This window comes from Hibiscus syriacus, unplaced genomic scaffold (assembly GCF_006381635.1).
Source record: "Hibiscus syriacus cultivar Baekdansim isolate YM2019G1 unplaced genomic scaffold, ASM638163v2 tig00112758_pilon, whole genome shotgun sequence".
Taxonomy (NCBI): domain Eukaryota; kingdom Viridiplantae; phylum Streptophyta; class Magnoliopsida; order Malvales; family Malvaceae; genus Hibiscus; species Hibiscus syriacus.
This window is the reverse complement of record NW_024063396.1, coordinates 500,118-516,990: the sequence shown is the minus strand read 5'-3', so window position 1 is coordinate 516,990 and position 16,873 is coordinate 500,118. Positions and strand designations below refer to the sequence as shown.

At 35.4% G+C, this 16,873-nt stretch overlaps 1 long non-coding RNA gene and 3 pseudogenes across 1 annotated transcript; 1 reads left to right on the top strand and 3 right to left on the bottom strand.

The window, feature by feature from the left end:
- Positions 1 to 5,999: 5,999 nt before the first annotated feature.
- Positions 6,000 to 7,658, bottom strand: LOC120183321 (annotated as a pseudogene).
- A 584-nt stretch (positions 7,659 to 8,242) lies between these two features.
- Positions 8,243 to 9,706, top strand: LOC120183341 (annotated as a pseudogene).
- A 108-nt stretch (positions 9,707 to 9,814) lies between these two features.
- On the bottom strand, positions 9,815 to 11,395 carry LOC120183351. Its single transcript, XR_005521939.1, has 2 exons — positions 10,660 to 11,395; positions 9,815 to 10,159 (listed from the first exon to the last, which is right to left on the bottom strand). It is a non-coding gene; the product is annotated as an uncharacterized LOC120183351 (long non-coding RNA).
- A 1,650-nt stretch (positions 11,396 to 13,045) lies between these two features.
- On the bottom strand, positions 13,046 to 13,557 carry LOC120183350 (annotated as a pseudogene).
- Positions 13,558 to 16,873: the final 3,316 nt, after the last annotated feature.

Here is a 16,873-nt window from a genome sequence, read left to right as displayed (position 1 = left end):
GATGGTGCGGGAGGTGTCGTAAACGAATCATTGAATCGTCGTGAATCGATGAAAAACCAACTTAAATCGAGTTATTATCGACGATACTTCCGACTGAAATTAATGATGAACGGTGACGATTCACGACGAAAGGTTTGAGGGGTTTTGTTCCTTGGTCGACAACGAACACGATGGTGGTTTCGGCTCGTCGATCGGAGGTCAGACGGCGAGTAGATCGGAGTTGTAAGTTGTTGACCGGTGAGATGAATTATGAGCATTTTCTGTAGAAAATGCACGGGAAATGGGGTTTATATTAACTCCTAAAGAAAAATGGTCAAATCATGAGTTTAGCCACTGAATTTCATGTATTTCTTAAAACGGTCTACCAACTTTGAAATTTTACAATTTAATCCTCAATTTCCTTCCAAAATTCCAATTAAATTCACCACTTTATAATTTCTTAAATTTAGCCCTTAAATTGGGGTGTTACAAAATATCTCTTTAAGATACGACCAAGTTAAATCTTCAAGAAACAAGAACAATTCTTCATCTTCTATTGATATGAGAAAAGTTTTTCCATCGATTCTCAGAATTTTTAGTTTTTTCAAGCCCTCAGTCTTGTAGTCTTAATTGAATACTCTTTGCACTACAAACAGATGATGTTTCCCCAATCAAACATCTCTTAAGCTTCAATTCTTCAGGATCAATATGATCAATTATTCTCCTTACTTATTCTTCTTTAACAAAGCCACTTCCACCTTCCTCCGAAACATACTTCTGTTTCTCCATCTTATTGCCCTCTTTTAAAGTGTTAATTCGCATGCCTGAGATACCTGTAGTCATCCTACTTATTCCATCGCCATTTACAGGTTTTTGAAAATGCTCAAAATTAACTATCCTCCGAAAGGATATTCTTGCTTTAAATTTTGCTAGGATAATGTTAATCTACATGTAACCCTCTAAATTTGGTGCCAATAGTTTTAGCTTTATCCGGAACTAAGTGTACATCGTGAAATTTTTAAGTAAAGTCGTTGGGCTTAATTGGGTTTGGTTTTGGGCCCGATTAGCTATAAAAAAAAGACTTTAAATTGTAGAAAACAAAGAATGACTAATTGTGCAATTTTCTTATTTTGCAAAGATGGGGTTTTATATCTCATCCTATTTCTCTTCTCTTCGTTTCTTCTTTCTTCATCTTCTCTAAGTAGCCATAACTCCAAGGTAAGGCCTTAAACCTTTTTATTGTTTCATTTTTGTTCTTAATCCCCATACAACATAGTTTTAAAGAATCAAAGTCTTGGTTTATTCCTAGTTAACGAAAATTGGGGTTTCCATCCAAATCACCAAGGAGAAGAGTGTGGCTAAGCAAGAAGCTCAATTTCGGGATTCAAGCATCAAGGTAGTGTATTTTTAATCCTTTGGAGTATTAAGTTTTCATAAATTTGTAGATTTTGCTAAGATTTGGTGATTTGAGCATTTTAAAGTTTACTTTTGATTTCTCGAGCAAATCACGTTTTAGGTGTTGTAAATGTGTTTTTATGACAGCTTACTAAAGCTTCAGAATAAGTTTAGAAACCAAAACAAGTCTTTTGGGATGATTTTTGAGTGATTTCTGAGCCTAAAATAACTATTTTAGGGTTTAAGTATCAAAATTGGGATGAACAATATCGATACAAGATGAAATAGGGCCAAAACTTAGGGATTTTGGACTAGAGTATCGATATTGCCAAATGGAGTATTGATATTGCCTATACAGTACCGATACTCAGGGTGTTAGTATCGGTATTGAGGGTCTATTTTCGCAACAAAATGCATTTTTTGTATCGATGCTCATAGGGGTATCAATACTTGACCCTAAGGTATCGATACTGTAAGTAGAGTTTCGATACTACTCACTTTGAATGGTTAGATTTGACCTGTTTAAGGCCCTTAAGAGCTAAATATGATCTGTAATAGTAAGACTTAGTCCATGAGGGTCATAAATGACCAAGCATACCTAAAAACACTTATAGGAGTGAGTTACATCAGATGTAACCATATTAAGCGTAATATGTCGTAATCTCTTCAGTCAATGACGTATACAGAATATTGAGGACAAGGATCGTTACAGAGGAATTACCGATAAACGGTACAATCAATTTCTGATTTAGTATCATTAGAAAGCATGAGCTTCGAGGACGTTACTGAACCCAGAAATTGTAAGCATTCACTTTCAATTCAAGAGGTACTGAAGAGAAGTTTGATAAGAACGACTAGAGTGTTGCTACTTATTATTGGACCCGAGACGGGTTTTGGCCTAGCTAGTATTTTAGATAGTGATCAGCAAACTCGATAATTTTCATTGAATCACGAAACTGTAGAGACTTCTCTTGAGTCTAAGGGACTAAAATGCCTTAAGCAACGAACGAGCGAGATAGCGGCTAGTGAGAGGATCACCTCACTTTGGAGAGTCCTGCTATGCTAGGGTACAGTCGGGTTACCTTAGTTGCCCTAGTGAGGTATAGTCAGTGTGTGAGGCACTTCAGGAGCTAACTAGGGCGCGAGGCCCGAACACGCGCGAGGAGTGGGTTAGCGATGTCAGTGTTGTATGACCTTTGGGCCTTGGGTATGCATGGATGATAACGAATATGAATTGTCTTAAGGATATAAGACGCTAAAATATTGTTAAGCTTTTGCATAGCGTTCTAAAGAGATAACAGTCGAAATACTAGTAAGTTAGGGAATGTCCTCGCCTACTTGTGTTGTGAATGACAATAGTGACAAGATAACAAGGAGATAATAATACTATATGTGTGATAACCATGTGAACTTTTTGAGGTAAGATTCTACAAGATTTATTCCTTTGTTTGTTGCTCGAGAAACAATAAGGACACCCGAACTACTCGTATGCATGTTTTATTCGAATATAAAAGTAGAGATATTCAGATTCTCTCCCCAGTGTTAAGGCACTTTTGTATTAGTGCGAATGCACTTTTGTGCCAGTGCTAAGGCACTTCCATGTGTTGATGGCAATGCCAATAATATATGTATATTTTGTGTTGGATTTGTATCAAGCTTATTGCATTCTATCATAGTTTTGGTATTGCGATTAGAGACCCAAGATTTTTGGCATCTCCGTCAGAGTATTATATTGTAGCTTTAGTGGGCATGTGTATTCATAGAACCTTACTTATGTATTTGAGTTGTAAACTTCAAGATGTATTATTTAGTTTTAAATTATGTGTCACAGAGTTCCAGTTTTTATAAAATGTTTTATAACAATTAATTACGTTTTAATTATGATATCATTCGATATGTTTGAAAGGAAAATGAACATGCTTTTGAAAATCAGGGTTGTCTCGGTAGACTAACGTGGCACTTTAGACCCAATAGGATTTAGGGTGTTACACTACAGCCATAGAATGATAAGGCATTCATTCTTTCAATGGCCCTTTCCGCATCTGACCTCCTTGCAAATCTTATGAAACCAAACGTGATTCATCTTCTATTCTTTTTTCTTGCTATGAACGCGTCCACTACATCACTATGTCTTCCAAAGGATTGCCATAGTCTTTTCCAGTGAAAGATTGCTGGAATGTTCTCCACATAGAGTGTGGTCACCTGGCCCTTTCCCATTTCGTCACCAGTTGCTCTTCTCACTTAACGCCATATTCCAAAATCAAATACAACACTAATCTTATTCAAAGTTTGAAAACATTGATTTGATCCACGTTATATACACTTTTTAACATAGAGAAAGTTAAAGAGTGAAAATTAATAATCTTATTAATGTAAGACTTTTGGTATAGCTGTTGAATTGTTAATGGTCTCTTCAAATTAATATTTGATTAATGTGATAGATAATGCTACTAAAAAATCTTGTAACAATTAAATTTGTATTATTATACTCTTAGAATTGAGGAAGAAGAAGATATTGTAAATCCATAATATTCCTAATTATTGATTTCTCTTTTGGAAAATTAGGAAAAAACTATTTTAAGAGACGAAATCATAAATGACGTTTTTTTTAAAGTTTTCATAATTTGATGGCATTCATTTTTTATTTTAAAATGCAAACATGCGGCTATGATTTACTCTAATTTACTTGAGTAAGAATAAAAGAAAATTGTTTATATATTTTTTTTATGATATTAACTAGTGTTAACTTTGGGGGACAGCATCCACTTTCGAGATTACATCAATCCAGACGAAATTACTTTTAAGTTATTGACTTTCATATCACGACACAGTAAATAGATCTATTTTCTTCATTATTTGATAGTCAATGATAACGATTTTATTTTGTAGCAGTATTATTTTCCTACAAATCCTTCGCAACCTCCAAATCTGTCTCACCGCTTTCGTTGCTGCCGATGTCGAGATCCTGATAGTTGACAAACGCTTCCCTCGGGTTGCTATATGCATATGGCGCCATTGTGCGGTACAACCTCCTCGATAGCTATCCTATAATAAAGTTTGTCTGTAGTGGAACCCGCCTTCTCGCTCGTCATATCAACACCGGAGATTGAACATGTCAAGAATGACAAATGGAACTTCGGAAGTGACGAAAGTCCTTCGAAATCATGGCCGCCACTTGGAAACCGTGGCGCTTGGCACAAATAACGGTGGCTTGAGCGTGAAATGGATGCAAGGCAGTTATAATGACCTCCGGCCTTGAGGTTGCAGACAAGAAGATTCGAAGATTATTTGCACGTAATTGATAAGTAAATAGAAAAGATGAACCATTGGGAGTTAATATAGTGTTGGCTGTAGAAACAGAATGGCCGAAATGTATAGAAAGACATCATACAAAATTGTCGACATCGATTGAATCAGAAGATGTTACCAATGAAATTGATACCAAAACAAATAGTGAAGTTGTGGGAATGATGAAGCTCAAAGCTTTCATTTTATTTTGTGAATAAATGTAGAGATATTTAGATTTTTTTCTCTGCGATATATAATTTATTAAACAAACTTAAGTTAAAAGTCTCGTTAAAAATCTATCTAAACCTTAATAAAATAACATAATACTCTTAACCAGATGAACAACACCTCGCAACTTTATCGCAGTTAGAACACCAAAACAACACTGTAGCCGCGCAAAACCACACCTGTACACAAAAAACTAACAGCAGACCGGAGGCTTTAGATCACAACACTATACTAAGCAAACACCACAAACCATCAAACTATGACGAGGCTTGGGATATGGATATAGAGGAGAGAGGCAGTTATACCTTATTATATAATAGATAAGGTGAAAATAATATTTTTTACAATAATAATAGTATTTAAACAATGTAAAGTAATATTTTGGATAGATCATTTGAATGTCACTTCGTGAATACACATAGTAAACAATAAATAGTCTCTAAACTCGCCATCTTTATAACACAAGTTTCATTGATATTCAACCTGTGTTTTTGGTTTTGACTATTTTATCCTAAAAGAAAAAGCAAAATAAATTATTATTATTATTATTATTTTATATCTTAGATTATGTGTTTCAAATTCAAATTTAAAGTGTAATGCTTCTAGAATTACGCAATTTACGCGGTTGAGAAAATTAAACAAATTAGAAAACAAATGGAAAGTGCATGTGTTTCTAGAATAACATAATTTTTACTTTATTCATGTTTTATATTAATAGAAAAAAATTATAGGTAAATATTAGATTTTTTCAAATCTAAAATCATATTTTCAATGGTTTCATCGGTAAAATTAAATATTATTCTCCTTAAATGATCTGAGTTGAGTAATTGCATTTATAGGGTTCTGTACGTTGTTAATAGTCTAGAAAAAGCTCTTAATAGATAATATCGTATAATTATTTTGATTATTAAAAAATTTATTTATTTTAGACACTTGATCCTAATATGAAATTTCAAAAAAAAATATCCAACGCTATCAATTTGGATACAATTGAAATCCAAAATTGGAATCAAATCCCTAACACTAATTCATATATTTTGTGTGTGTGTGGTACGTAGAAGATGTAACAAGTGATACATGTGACAAGAAGTCATGTGTTGGGCAGAGAAACTAAAATCCAGAATATATTTTGGTTTGAATTTTATTGAAGGTGGTAGAAGACGGTTGTTCAATGAATTGGTCGCATTGGAAATGGCGGAATGCTTTGCTCATTCTTGAAGAAATTGTCAGGGTCTATCATGGCTTTCACACCCGCCAGCCTCAAGAAATTGTGCCCGAAATACTTAGTCCCATATTCCTTGGTGACCTCGAAATCCATCCCTCCGCTTTCGTTGCTGCCAACGTCGAGTCCCGGTAGTTGATGAACGCTTCTCTCGGGTTCCTCGATGCGTATGGCGCCATCGCACTGTACAGCCCTCTTGATAGCTCCACGTAACGCCCCGCAGCGCCAAAGCCTCCGTCGGGCTGAGTCCAGTACACCATGTATTGGGCCATGAAGAGGTTCCCGCCACGGTGAGCAAACGCGGTTTCCGTCTCCGAAATCTCTTCCATCTTCCACCGTAAGTGTTCAGTTGTACAATGATGTCTTCGATGTCCATCATCGCTTCCCATAATGTCTCCAGCCCTTGTTTAGGAATCATTGCTTTGTAGTAGTCAGACTTTGTCTTGTAGTATACTCGGTTCACCTGCACTCTATCCAGCAACGCATCAATGGAGGTTCCATTAGGCAAACCGGCCCAATAGAGGATCGATTCCATCCAACTCATCTCTAAACAATCATCTCGAGTCAAACCCAATTCCGGAAACTTCACGTTCATCAATCTTACAAGTTTACTAGTTTTTCCTAGAAAATGACCGATGAATGAAACCCTAATGGTTTTATTGTTGCCGTCATTCTTAATAGGCACGGATTAAAGTCTAACAAAGAGATTTTTAGGGAGCTTTGGTGCAACTTGTTGCCAACGATAAGCGAGTTCCGTTGCCCCTTGGTCCAATGTCCTTTGCACGGTGAAAACGGTAACCTTCGGCGGGACACGAACCAGTTTGACCCTCCATGCAAGGATGACACCAAAGCTAGTTATTCCACCTCCCCTTATTGCCCAAAACACATCTTCTCCCATTGATCTACGGTTATGGATTCTACCGTCCGCATCGACCAACTGTGCGTCGATGATATGATCGATGGAGAGGCCGTATTTTCTCATAAGAACCCCATAGCCAACTCCACTCAGGTGTCCACCAATGCCGAGAGTGGTGCAAACACCGGATGGGAACCCATGGACTTTTCTTTTCTCGGCTATTCTATAATAAAGTTCGCCGGTTGTGGCCCCGGCTTGAATCCATGCCGTTTTGGTTCTCATATCTATATCTATAGAGTTAAGGTTGAACATATCCATAATAACAAATGGGACACTAGAGGTGTACGACAGTCCCTCGTAATCATGGCCACCACTTCGGATCCGAACTTGCAAACCATGGCGTTTGGCGCAAATGACGGTGGCTTGAGCGTGGGATGGATGCAAGGCGGTTATAATGGCCACCGGTCTCGAGGTTGCAGACGATAATATTCGAAGGTTATTCGCACGTAGCTGGTAAATAGATTGGAAAGAGGAATTGCTGGGAACCAATATGGCTTCAGCAATCGGAAAGGAACGATGAGAATGAGCAGGAAGGCATCGGAGAAAATGATGAAAATCGATTTGATCGTGAGATGACACCAATGAAATGGACAACAAAACGACGAGAACAGCAGAGCTTAAAGCTTTCATGTTTCCGAATGAATGCGGTGCATTGTTCTCATGGTTCAATGGTTTATAGGAGTGGAGGGCTGCTGCCCGCATTTGAATCACAGCTCTAAAACTGTTTCAAACCGGCATTGTTCACCGGTGCATTTTAAAACAGTTCTCATGGTTCAACGGTGCATTGTTCACCGTTTCCTTCACTTTATGTTAAAAATTTAAAGACATTGATTTGTATGTTAATCAGTTTCATTGAATACATAATTAATTAATTGATTCAAACGCATGAATTTGTTAAAAAATAATATTATTTTTTTAAAATAAATAGTTTCAATACTTTGATACTTTCTATTATGTCTCTCATAGTACCAACATTATTATATTTTAATAAAAAAATTGATGATCGAAATAAAAGAAAATAGTAATTTAACATGATTTTTCTTGTATATTTGACCAAATGTCATCACAACCATCGATCAAAACTCAAAAGCCCTGTCCCTTACCTCACTCTAACAAGGGAAAAAAAAACCCTTAGTAACTTGTAATTAAACTACCATTAACCGCTCCAAAATTTCGAAGGTTAAAACTTCATTTTCAACATCTAACCTAAGAAAAATGAAAGTGCGCCCATGGCTCTCATATGGATTCTTCTCATGTTCATCTCTTACATGGAACCAGTGTTTTCTGGAACAGTCGTTGAGGACCTCGCGAATTTGCACCCACCTCCAGATTTCAACACCACAATCACTTCAAACTGTTTGAAAATTCCATCACTAAGGTATTGTGGTTCATCTCCTATGGACCTCGATACCATCTTTAAGTTCACCATTGTCGCCAGCCACCTCTGCAACGAGTCGAAGAACCCAAACTGCATCGAAACGTTCCCGAAAATCGACCTTCAAAACCGTCCCAAGATCGCCCCACTCTACTTATCGTTCACTTTTTCTGGAAATATTGTCCCATCACCGTCGTTTCCATTGATCTCTCCAACAACTCTCTAAAGAGTACTTTCCCCATTGATGTCCTGTTCTGCACGCAAATACAGTCTCTTGATTTAAGCCACAATGGCCTTACAGGGGATGTCCCAATAGAAAACTTATCCCGTTTGACAAACCTTAAGGTTCTTAATCTTTCATACAACCGTTTCTCTGAGGCTAAGATATCAGATTCTCGATTCTTCGAACGGTTCAATCCTTCGTGTTTTTTCCAGTCTGGGATCATCCCAAGTCACCAAAAGTATAAGATAAAGGCCGTGATGATATTTGTTGGGTTTCCGTTGGTAGTCGTTTTCATGGTTGGTTGCTTGTGGTGGCTGTGCTTTCGTAGGCCGGATTACTTACCGAGGCTGCTTCGGAATAAGCACAAGTTCACACCTGCAATGCTGAAAGCAGCCACCAATGGGTTCTCAAAGAAGAATATGGTGGGAAAAGGTGAGGGTTTTGTTGTGTATAGAGGGGTCTTAAGGGGTGGTACTCAAGTGAGAGTTGAAACCTACTTGGATAGCAACAAATCAGGGGAAAAGTGTCATAGGAAGTATGTTGAGGAATGTAAATTTTGGTTCAGTTGCGCCATAAGAACTTGTACTAGTTTATGGTTGGTGTAGTGATCGACACATGAGGGCCCTTGTCACCAAATGGATAGGCCAAGTGAGCGTCGACATGTGGCTATCGGAAACAGGTCCATCTTGGAAACATAGATTCAAGGTGTTGGTTGGTGTTTTGAAAGCAATGTGTTATCTTCAAGACCAATGGCCTGAGATCGGTTGTGATGTTAAAACAAGCAGCGTTTTGCTCCATGAAAATGGTGAGCCTTTGATTGCAAGGTTTAGGGTTGGCGAAATCAGCATCACAAAGAGTGAGTCTAATATAATCCGAATATGTATTCAATTAAGTTTTACCTAAGCTCATTGACTTGTTTTGTGCTGTGTCTCAGAGATCCATAGATTCGGAGTTTTCGTGCTGGAGATGATAACGGACCGGACACTGCAAGATGAATTTGAAGGGGACGAAGCAGGACTCATCAAGTATGTTAAAATGGTTTACCCTGGAAAGTTGCAGAAGGTGATTGATGAGAAATGAAACTGACCGAGAATACACTTGATCAAGCCAGACAGACAATATGCATTGGCTTAATGTGTGCAGATCATCAAACATGCAGGCAACTTAGCTTGGGTAAGATTTACAAAATGATCGCTAAAGTCCACTCTCGAACACAGTGAATGATACAAATGCGTCAACATATTATAGTGGCAATTTACATAAACTCAATTAGTTGTTCATGTATATATCATTTACCCATCAATTGTTCTTATCAAGGAAAAAGCATTTTCTTACTCTCGGATACAACAATATGCATGCAGCACACGAAAACTGAGCGCTTCTACACTAGAAGAACAGAGCAACAAATCATTTAATGATGGTGGGTCTGTTAGCTTGCACCTTAGATCGGGTCTTATGAACTTTCTTTGGTGCTACAGATGTTAAAGCATACATCTTCACAGTAAACAATTCCTCAGGCAATCCTTTCTGGTCCTGTTTTCAAGAATAATAAGATTAAAATAATAATAAGAGGATAAATTATGCCGCCGGAGCAACGGAATTGCATTCAAGGGAAAATAATAATAGCTCAGCGAAACTCTATTTGCCACTGGAAGAATTCCAGAACTCTTTAAAGACGACGAAGATTTATAGTTCCTATAGAGTTGAGTCCGGTTACAGAAATACAACCATTTAACCAAGTTCACTAGTTTGATATTGCATATCACTTTATGACCAAGGGAGAATAACAGGAGTGGGAACATAAGGACCTTTTACATTTTACCCCTTTTTAAGGGACAATATTTTTTTTTATTCAAGGAAGACAGATGAATAAAAAATTGAACAGTAGTTACCATAAAACAACTTCATGAAAATTTACCAAAATATAAGGAAGTTTGAGGAATGCAAAAAAAAACAAATACTAGAGCATTTCTCAAGAAAGGGGAGGGGGGGGCAATGAAGCATTCTATGGAAATCAAATCATAATATAATACCGTTTCTCGCAATGTTCTCTTTCAACATAAAGAATCCACCTGGTTTAAGGCCTACCTGGAATCACACTAATCAGCGTATTAAATTAAATTACAAAAAATAGAATCTTTCAACTCATGTAAAAAGAACAGACGAGAACCTCGAGGTATTAACAGAAAGCACTGCGATAATCTGACAATTAGTCATTCAAAAAACAGAAAGCAAGGCACTTCAAGAATACAGTAGAAAACAACCAGAAAGTGTCAGCACATTATCATCTTTCCATGCACTTCTACACAGCAGAACGTGTCAAATAGAAGTTTAAGTTTTGTCCCAAGAAGAAGATTGATTCACCTTTGCTCTCTTGAAAAATGAGATAAGTCGTCATCTATCAGATGCCCAATGCACCACTGAACCCACCAAATAACGTTGTACCTTGCAGCATCAGGAGTGAACTACTAAAATAATAAAATACAAAAAAAAATAGAATTGACTATCAAGTTTCTAATTTATATGAAAAAATTAACATAATCAACTCACATTGGCGATGAACAAAATCACCGTAAATAGCAGAGGGCTCATTGACAACTCAATCCACTGCAACTCACCGTAATTTTATATGTTTTTCCTAGTATTATATCCTAACAGCATTCCTGATTGAGGTGTATGCTACATGTCTGAAATCAATAATTTGGGTTGTTTTACTTATAGTTTGTAATCATGTTTTCATTTTATAAAGTTCTCATGTGACCAGTTTGTAATTTTCAACGAGTTCTGATGGATAACGCTTAGATGGGACAGTGTCCATCTAGTCTATGGACTAGGACTTGAAGCTGGTGTAACACTGTTATAACGAACTTCTAACACATTTGCTAGTTGTATTGTTCTTGGATTTACTTGATTGTGGTTTAGAACCCTAAACCATTCTTTTTCCAATACAAAGTTTAGCCGATATTCTGGTTTTCCTAGATACAAATATGGTTATCAATTCAATTAGCCTTTCTTGTCCACTTAAAAGCATATAGCTATGAAATGATCAAGCAAGCCTAACGGAAGTATATATGACCAATTCCTCGCGTAACAATGTTTCTTTAAAAAAAAATCTTTAGATAACTAAGAAGCACATATATATTAACTGCAAAGACAGTAAATGTAGGTAATATTGAAAATATACAATTAGAAAGAGGAAAAATAACTCGCCTCATTAAAATATCTAATGAGAAGTTTCTTGGTTATTCTCCCTATGCCAGAACCACAATCTGCACTATTTTAATCACCATGGAAACAAAGAGCTTATAATTGTCAACTAGAGTTAAAAACATCAGAATAAATGAAATATCTAAGGGTTCAATACCCTAGAGCTAGGGAGATGGATCGCAAGCTACTCGAGTTTGACTCGATCAAATCTCGGTCAATACTCGAACCAAATGGATTCAACTTGAATTCTTGATGAGCCGAAGCGAGCTACCTAATACATCACTCGAAAAGCTCATGAGCAACCCAAAAAACAATATATCAATTTTTAATTTTTAAATTCATTTTATTTCGAATTTAAGTCGAGTTTGACAATTTTAAGCTCGCAAGCTTTCAAGTCAATTCGAACTCAGCTATAAACATTTCGAGTCGAGCTCAGCAATACTCAAGCTCGACTCGTCTTGTTTAAAGCCCTACCCAGAGCAATATTTTAGTTAGGATTTAGAGTCATTAGCAGGTATTAGAACTGCTTCCATGGACTTAAAATGTATATGTTTGTAAAACAGTTGTGCCTCTATTCCGACTCAATACAGTCTCAACATTAATACTGCTGCTTTATTGCGAAATTAATTTTTCACTATAACATAGAAATTTAATTATCTCTATTCCCACTCAAAATAGTGATTCAATATTGGACTAGTTGTGCCTCACCGCCACTCTCCTAAAACACAGACAACCTTAAGAGAAAGAGAGGGAGTTCTCAGCAAGTTTCTTCCCAAATCTATAAGAGAAAATGGAAAAATAATGCTAGCAAAATAGCAAGTAAGAAAGCTTCTTCAAGCAACTAAATCAAATTCTCAGTCAAAATAAGGCATTCCAGGTAAAATGAAAATTTATAACACACGGCATGTTTATTGCACTAAACTAAGGCTCTTTTAGGTGATTATGCGAATAACTTAATTATTTTCTCTCCTTTTTTTTCTTTTAAGTGGAGGGATATGAGAATGGGACATGAGTTTCAGGGTTGTCCGTTCAAGTCATCTTGCTATTTGCTATCCAGCTTCAGCCACAAATGGCAGATTTTGAACTCAACATTGCATCCAACACATTCTCCCATTAATTCATAGTACAAGGTTTTTCCACCTATGGCTAACACAAAAGAATCTCAATGGAAATTTTGCACTTGCACAATTAATGGCATATTCACTTTCACTTAATCACTGAATATGTACATTTACAAGCCAAACTACCTCAACAGCACAAACACTGGGTATCTAAATTCACAAGACGTTAAAGAAAAACACACAAAGGTAAGCAGAGAAAAAGAATTACCAAGAGCAACAAGGCGCTGATTTCTTTCAGCATAGCCGACTCTTTCGTGCAAAAGGGTATTGAGAAAAGCCTCGCTGCCCTTAATATCAGCATCGTTTACTAGTCCAAATCCACCCAATACCCCATCTGCGAACGCATCCACACCCTTCTCTCACAATAACAAAAGAAACCAAGTATTTAAACAGTTTGTTAGCCCACATACAAAAAAAAAAGTGAGACCCAAAGTTAAATTTCGACTTACTTCCCGGTAAGCAACTCCTTGACGGTACCACTGAATCTTCTTATCACATCTCCAATTTGTTCCCTCCACATATCTTGTGCGCTCTTGAATTCTCTGCCTTTGGAGTTGGTGCCGGCTGCCTCCATTGCGCTTTAACTCGTCGCCTTGTAGATGGTCTCCACTCTCCACACTGTTGCATATGAATGATGGCTACAACGTTATTAAATGAAATTGTTGACGAACGGTTTTGGGTTGGGTATGGGCCGAATCCACGTCCATGTGCCTTTGGGGTTTAGATAAACGACCTTGTTCCACTTACATGTCATGGTAATATTTCACACGGTCTCGTAGGTTTGTTGCAATTGGCTCGTTTTTCACTAAAATTAATCAAATAAATCCACAATTAATTTTATCATAATTTAAATATAATTTATTTGAAGTACTTATAAAAGTATAAATAGAGATTGAGACATAGTAATAGTGAAAATATTTTTATCTCTCTTGAAAGTTTTTTTTGTTGGCCTCCTTATTTTTTTAAGTTTTGCCTTGATTGATTTAGAGTGACCCGTGTCGCATATTGAATAGTTTTGGTGGATGAGTCTCCCGGAAAGAATTCTTTTATATATACAAAGGTTTAAACTCGAAATTTACGTAATCGGTATCAAATTGCTTACCATTTCAACTAATCCCGTTAGCTTGTTTCTCAAAATTTTTAATCTAATACTTTTGATTTCCATCATTTTTTTTAAAATTTGTCTTTAATTAAGTTTAAAATAAAATAAAATTAATAAAACAATTAAATTAAAATAAATTAAAATTTGATAGTAATAAATTTAACCTAAAGAAAGAAGAAATTTGACATATCCGGAAGGACCAAAACTTCAATTAAAATAATTAAATACAAGAAAGGTGATGATGATATAAGCAAGGGTTTTACTAAATGGACTATTGGTGTTTCATGGTATAAGGTAGGTGATGGACGGATGGCTTTAAGCTACCATTTGTCAGCCCCTAACCAGGACTTGGCAATTCTAATTATAAAGTATATATCTTGATTTATTAATAACAATATAATAATAATAATATTATTATTATTATTATAATAAAAGAATGTGATTAGATTACGGGCTTGCTTCACATGGCAAGATTAGGATGCTGGTGGGCTATAAACTATGAAACATGCGTGTTGAATAGTCTTACCAATAAAATGGGTTTAACTCTGATTTTAGTCCCTTTACTATGTCGATACTTATAATTTAATCTCTCTAATATGGTGAAATTTGGTAACCTTTATAATGTTATATTAGTAGTTTCAAATAAACAAAAATACAGTTAATTATTGCTAAATTGATATTGGCGATTAAAAATGTTATAAGAGTTGAGTAAAAGATTTAAATCCCAATTTTAATAAGATGGAGGACCAAAATTCGAATTTGGCCTAAGAAATCCATTAATTGTTGTCATATGCCATGCTGGAACATGAGATAAGTATTTTATAAATTCCGCGTCGCAATCAGTGATTCGTAATAATAGAAGGATCGGTTAACTATATAATCGATTTTATTTGAGTTTTGTCCATTTTTAACTAATTTCAAAAAATATAACATATAATTATTTTCATTTTTATATAATTAAGATATAGACGTCATGGGTTAGTTACCGTTAACAGTTAGATTAGGTGATGTAGTATTTTAGTATAATCATACATTTGACTCATATTATTTACATATTTTCTCGATTTAATCATATTTTAATATTTTATGTTAAAATATTTTAAAGTTAAGACAAAAATAAAATATATTTAATAATATAATATATATAGTAAATTAAGATAAAATATATACTTAAAAAAATAACAATGAAATATATTTTTAAAAATTTAGATAACAATAAAATATATATTTTTAAATAAAAAATACAATTTTTAACGTGACACGAATGACACATGGCATCATTCGCTTAGAAGATTAAAATTATTTTAATTTATTAAAGTAAGACTAAATTGAGAGAATATGTAAATAACATGGTCAAATGTGTGATTATATCAAAATATTTAATTGTTGTTAACAACAGTAAACTCGTGATGACTACATCTTAATTAAATGAAACAAAGTGACACGAACCAAAGTGGCCTCCGTGGTAAATGAATTGTTGTTATTCTTTGAAGACCCGGGTTCGAGATTACCATAAATGTCAAGGGTGTGAGCGATCAATGTTGAAAGGTTAAAAGTTATCTTTGAACATATACTGCAATGTACTTACCCCAGATTATTCAAAAAAAAAGTGATCATCTATATATATTGAAATCAACGAGGAAAAATAGACAAAACACAAATATAAGTGATCAATCATCATGTAGTTAGCCCAAGAAAGATTTTATGGGTGTATTAAGACCCCTATTTTTTTTTTTTTTTTTGTGTGGGGGCGGTGCGGGGAAGTTCAACTTTTAAATGATTTTTATATCTAATTAAAATTTAATAGAAATTCAGAGATATTAATGTCATTGGATATTTATTACTTTTTAAATGAAAATATTTTTAAAAAAATACTACATGAAAATATCGTGATATAATATGTGATATTTAATACTCTAAGTAACGTTACATTTAACAACTAACATTGGTCGAAGATGTTAATTGATAAATTTTCAAAGTACAAAAGTTTAATTTAATAAAAAAAATGATAATTATTATTATTATTTTCAGAAACTGAAAGACTTCTGACACCCTTAAACTAAAATAAAAGAAAATTATCAAACAACTGGGGTTTCAAAATTTGTTTGAAAGGCAATATAGGATGAACAAAAAATCCAATTCATATTGAACTTACGACCAATGTGAAGAATTTATTACACTGAAGTTTCAGGTTCGTTTATTACTGAAAACACACAATTTCGTCCTTGCTTATAACTATATATATTATACAATATATGCGTGTTACATATTTTAGTGGGAACTACGTACATCATATATTATATATACATATGATATTATTATTATATTAATATAGTTTCTTTACTTTGTAATGCCAGATCCATTACACACAAATAAAAGTGGCCCAACAAAGCAGCCCACGCAGAAGATTAAGGTTTCTGGAAACCCTGGATCTCCCCCACTCTTATCCCAGATCGCTTAGAGCTCCAAACCGGGTCCAAGTACCCAACCTGAACTGGTTCAGCTAGGGTTTGATAACCCTAGCATTCTTTTCTCATCCAGCGCCGCCAGTGAAGAGTCCCAGCCGCTCGGTCGCCGCTTTTCACGCTCCACACAATCGATTATCTCGGCAACAAACAAACGTGTGGAACACCAACTCACCAGCAACCCACAAAATCAGCAAATAAGCATTATAATCGGAACATGACTCTTCAAATCTAAGGCTATAAATCACATGTAACTAGAACACTCACACACACAAGGATTACTCACGAAAGATCAGAGAAAAATACGAGCAAGTTAATAGTGATTTCAAAGCATTTGTAACAAGTTTGAAGA